This window comes from Chiloscyllium plagiosum, unplaced genomic scaffold, assembly GCF_037043375.1.
Source record: "Chiloscyllium plagiosum isolate Xiang-an unplaced genomic scaffold, Cpla_swu_hap1 HiC_scaffold_21, whole genome shotgun sequence".
In the NCBI taxonomy this organism is placed as follows: domain Eukaryota; kingdom Metazoa; phylum Chordata; class Chondrichthyes; order Orectolobiformes; family Hemiscylliidae; genus Chiloscyllium; species Chiloscyllium plagiosum.
The window spans coordinates 98,259,727-98,265,422 of record NW_028270159.1 but is presented as its reverse complement, the minus strand read 5'-3'; the positions used below and the strand labels follow the sequence as shown (position 1 = coordinate 98,265,422).

The 5,696-nt window shown below is 41.6% G+C and overlaps 1 non-coding gene across 1 annotated transcript; it reads left to right on the top strand.

Annotated features, from left to right (window-relative positions):
• Positions 1-3,505: 3,505 nt before the first annotated feature.
• On the top strand, positions 3,506-3,578 carry trnay-aua (transfer RNA tyrosine (anticodon AUA)). The gene has a single exon. It is a non-coding gene; the product is annotated as a tRNA-Tyr (tRNA).
• The last annotated feature ends 2,118 nt before the right edge of the window (positions 3,579-5,696 follow it).

Genomic DNA, 5,696 nt, shown 5'->3' with positions numbered 1-5,696 from the left:
AAACATTGAGAAGCTTTCATGTGAAAGATGTTAAGCTAACTACTTGTCATTTCCTCCTTGACTTCCCTTCTGTTCTGACTAGATAAAACTCACTGATCTGCATGGGTTGGAGAAATTGAGGACTGCAGATGCTGGAGATCAGAGCTGAAAATGTGTTGCTGGAAAAGCGCAGCAGGTCAGGCAGCATTCAGGGAACAGGAGAATCGACGTTGCGGGCATAAGCCCGAAGAAGGGCTTCCTGAAGAAGGGCTTATGCCCGAAACATCGATTCTCCTGTTCCCTGGATGCTGCCTGACCTGCTGCGCTTTTCCAGCAACACATTTTCAGATCTGCATTGGTTCCCACGATGACTCTCCACTGATTTTATAATTCTCAGATTTGTTTTCAAATCCATCCATGGTCTTACACCCCATTAATCCACCACTGCTTCCAGCCCAACATTCCTCTGTGCTCTTCTCACTCCTCTACTTCTGCTCTCTGTATTCGAACGCTCCTTCCTCCCCCACTGCCAAATATGGATTTTACACTGAATGAGAGAGTCTGAAGCAGTGTTGCATTGCACTAAACACTACAGGCTACTGCTCTTGGCGGTAATATGGAGTTCGACCTCATCACCATGTTATCCAAAAAAATTAGATCAATTCATTCTCATGATTATGATGTAGATTCCTGCAAAATACTTGACTATTTTCTGTGTGCTGGCAAGTCCAGTATCTTTCTCTATCCCCTGTTTCACTTTGACTGTGACATGGCACATTTTACTGCTCCTTTATCCACTTATAACTGTCCTTTGTTTGAGGTCTGTATTTCTGGTTTTGTGTGCGGTGGGCCAGTGACAACTTGATGTGCAATTCCAAATTGTTATGAAGTTGAAAGTGTGTGCTGTACCTTAAAGAGAGGTAGAATGTTGTTCTGCACTGAGAGCTTACGAGAGCAGTGTCAGGGTTTACTGGAAAATTGAAAATATATAACATTTGGCTGTGAAATAGGTACCTGAGTTGGTTGCTGTTTTGACGACAATTCAAATTTAACCAACGAGATTCATTTACGTCTCTGCAAATTAAAAGCCAATCGATTTTGAATTTATTATTCTGCCAACATCGAACAAATGAGATAATCCGATTTGGGGGTATAAGAAAGGTAGGCATTTTGAACGTCAGACAGAGTTACTGCCATCAAGGGAGAACGACGGGAGGAAAAGAAAAGCCAAAAACAAAAAGACCGATTGCGAAATGAAGGGAAATGACTGGCAATGTGTGCAGCTAACACCAAACGAATGTTTACATGAAAGCTGCTGGGTTGCGCTGTTCGATCTTATCATCATCACGGTCACATGTGCCCCACACGCTGACAATTGATAACTCGGCCGAATCTCAGTTCATCTGCTGCTGAAACTCTCATTTTTCCCCCTTTGATATCATTAGAGGGGACTTTAAATGAAAAGGCTGGCGATTTTGCTCGATTGAAAAATTGCAGTTCTGAGGAACGATGTTTTAAATGAACATCAAACGCGACTGTAAAAATCAGCGAAGGAACATAAAATGCAGTGACACTGGTGGAAGAGTGCCACAGAGACCAGAAAAACTTAGTGGTATAGTGGAGCTTATGCCAGTTAATCTCTCAATAATGATCAAATAAAAGGGTAAAAATAACAGTGGATTTTCACAACTCCAATGTAGTGTGTCATTGTAATGCGAAATGATTTTTGAAGTGATTTCACAGAAACGTCTCTTTTCCAATAAAACATCATTTACTCAACCCTGCGCTGTGCACTTACCCTGAGCCCGATGTTCCAGTAATCTCTTGTCCGTGTCAGTAAAAGCTGCTCCATGAGGATTAATTACAGAACAGCTGCATCTAAATGGATTGAATTGCATGAAGATGCCGACCATGAGATTGAGCACTTTCACCCAAAACAGTGACCGCAGTAGTACAGAATGAACAGTGTAAATGTGAGTATTATATTGCGCAATACCTCAGTGAAATGGGAGGGTGGACGTTTTGGCGAGTTAGTTCTTGTGGGAGGGAGAGATTTCTCCGATAAAGGCTGGTTATGATATGTGAAACGCAAAGACGTGAGATAGCGGGTGTTTGAAGAAGGAAACTTATCACCACGTAGAGTATTTTCATGTAAAACAAAGATTGATTTTCTCAGCGTTTGCTAAGCACATATTACATGGAGTAAAACGGGTAAAATGCCGATTGCTGTGACAGTGAATTCGAGGAGAACTTGCTGTGTTGACAATGCCAAGGAAGAACCATTTCATGAACCTGGCGCCACATGGAAAAGCACGATGCAAAAAGCAATAAGGATCGGGGCAGAGGTTATGCCAAGAACAGAAACACACGCACAAAGGAATACTTGTCAAACAGTGACTGAGATGTGGGAACTCAGATTCGGTTGCATATATATCGCTTCTATGTCCGGAGAGACTGTAGAGATTGCAACACTGAGATTGTAGGATGTTACGTTTGCGAGATAACTACAAAACTTCAAAGGGTCATGGGATACTGCAAGGTGTTGCTGAAATGTATTTCTCAATAACACTGTATTTTAACATCGGTTACTTCACCAATTTCCTCACTTATTGACGTAATCATATAATGGCATGTCATATAATCCCAGCTCAAGGGCATGGAATCAGAGAAATTGATTTGCAGTGCACCCAAAACTAATTGGAAATGGTAATGGCGTTCAGCGCGAGCATGTGGCTGCGAAAATGCAATCGGTGAGCGTAATGCCATTTTCTGATGACATAGAGGCGCGTGAAATATCGAGGCTAAAAGCTCCCGCCTGAAGGAGAACGGCTTCAATTCCCACGCATCAAGAAGCAGTGGGACATCAGGCTGGGAGCTCCAATTTCACCTGCAAGAACTTGTATTCACATGGAACACGGAACTTTGGGACATCAGCTGGTCGAATAGATACTCAACTATTTTATTCTTAAGTGAGTAGTTTTCAGCAGGATTGTGGATTGAAAGAATATCTGCAACTGGGACAGTCAAAAGTACAAAGAAGAATTCTGAAAAGAGTCAATTCTTGGAGAAGCATCTGTGCAGAGTGATGCAGAGGAATGTTTACGTCATCTGCCGTTCTCATATGTTTGACTTTGCACTGGATTAATTTCCATGAAGGGATTTTTTTGCTCGGTTCACAGTATTCACTTCCCTGCATATTCGCAAAAGTCGCTACTGTACTCGAAACCTCTGAAAATTAACTGGTATATACAATGTGGTGATTAGGCTCACGTTCACGTCAGTTATGCTGAAGAAGTGGTTTCGAAATTCATCACATCACATTCCATTAAATGACTAAACAGACAGAGTGTGAATGGAAGCTTCATGAGGACATATGTGTTTTTTTTGGAAAATTCGTTGCTTTGAAAGGTGATGAAGATTAGACTGAAGCAGTGACAGTGATTATCTTTATTGCTTGTTCAACTGGTGAACATGACTGCTATTAACCGTGTCCGTATTAACATCACGGCTTGTCCGAGTCCGCATCGGGCCAGTGGCGCAATGGATAACGCGCCTGACTATAAATCCGGAGACTGTAGGTTCGAATCCTACCTGGCTCGCAGGCAGGGGAGATTTTAATCCCGCTTAAAAACTGATTTTTCAAAAGCCGAAGTATGGTGTGAGCTCCTCATCTGCAGGAACGAGAATGCCTTCATTAAATGCCCCCGAGAACATGAGAGTCAATGTCCCAGCGTCATCACAGGAGGGAAGCCGAATAGTCGCGCAGGTGACTTATGGGCACCTTTCCATTTCATAAAGCCCCCGATCGAATAACTGTTCCTCGCGGTGATGCTCTGCTTTGAGCATTTTTCGAAACTCTTTGGCCAGTGGAATCAGAGAAGAATGAAGGGTTAACTGTCCAACTGATCTTTATAGAGTGTGAGTTCTCGAGTCTCCTACCCGCTGACTGATAAAGTTTTCCTACCAGTCTATTCAAAGTTTTCTGCATCTTATCGATCAAGAGCAAATGTTTCCTTCAATCTGTAATTCCTTGCTCCTCATGATTTCATACACGTCAATCATGTCTCCTCACAATCAGCTCTGCTCTGAGAAAAACAACATTTTGAAAGTCTTGTGTTCACTGAATTTTCTTGCCTGTTTTTAACCGTTCGGTGAGTGGAGTAGTCCCACTGCAAACATTCAGAACAAACTTTCAGTAAAAGCCACTCAATGCGGGGAACCGTAGTACTGCTCTTTTCGTCAACAATGTGCAAAAGTCCCCTGTAACTTTCGATTTCACATCCCGTGGGGCTATTTGTCCGTGTTCAACGACGTTTCCCAGGAAGGTGACTTTGGCTTTGGCAGATTCACTTTCAGCTAGGTTTACAAACCAGTTTGACTTCCGAATTCGATCAAAAAAGCCCGATAAATGCTGTAAATATTCAATCCACGAGAGACTGATAGTCACCAGGCACAATATACACCACACAGTTGCGTATTCGGCAATTACCCTCTCAGTTAACCTCTGAAATGTGGCTGAAGTGTTTTTCGTACAAACGGCATTACTTTAAATTTCTGCAGTCCAGTTGGCGTTACAAATTTACCTTTGATCTTTCTGTCAAAGTTCCCTACCAATAACCTTTGAGGAAGTCCAACTAAGAAATGCAAGTTGCTCCTCCAATCTTTTCCACACAGTCCTCCAACTGCAGATATGTATACGCATCAGTCTTTCTAACAACATTGATTTTGTGATAGTCCACATATAACTGTTGGGTCTTTTCTGGCTTTGGCACCATGATGATGGGTGAACTCTATTCATTGGAACTCAGTTCGGTTATGCCATTTTGGTGCATACGTGATATCTCCTTATGAACTTGTACAACTTTAAAGGGTTATGCCTGCAAGGATGTCACAGAGTCAGAACAGCATCTCCTATATTTACATCATCTACAATTAGATTATTAATTCCCAGTAGATTTCAGCAGATCTCCCCATGCAAGAGTAATAACTCTTTCGATTTTCTTCTGGAAGATAACTGAATAACTTTTTGGACAACTTTTGCATTGTCCAATTTTATTTCAGGAACGTCCAATGCAGAATTCCCTGACGTTGGTTCTTTGCAGTGTGTTGTAGTCAAAAACACATTCTCCTCTTGCGTTCGTTCTCTGCCAAAATACCGTTAGAGCATATTCCCATCACATTCTGTGAGATTCCTTCATGACTGGAGTCCCTATCAAATAGCTAACCTCACTCAATTTCCTCTCAATTTGATAAGGTCTTTTAAACCTTGCTTTAAAGTTTCACAGATTAATGAATTTTAAATAATTGCATTAGTCCCAGCGGCAAAATTGTGATTCTTTGATTTCTCATACACTTCCTGCTTCACCATTTGCTGCGATACTTTTAAATACTGTCTCGACAACTTCCCAACATTATTTAGTTCAACTCTAAAATTTGACACATCATCCAAATGCGTGGTCTCTGTAATCGGACTTATTACTTTTTCCTTAATAAATTTGAATGGTCCTCTTACTTTATGCCCAAAATTGGTTTCAGATGGACTTCGTTTGGTGAATTCTTTTGGTACATCTCAGATCGCAAACAGCACTGACGCAACTCCCTTATGGAAATAATCTGGCTACTCCGAACCATAAAACCTCAATATAGTCTTTAATAATTGACGTCACCTTTCCAGTGCACCCTGTGATTCTGGATTGTACACAGTAGATTTGAATCGT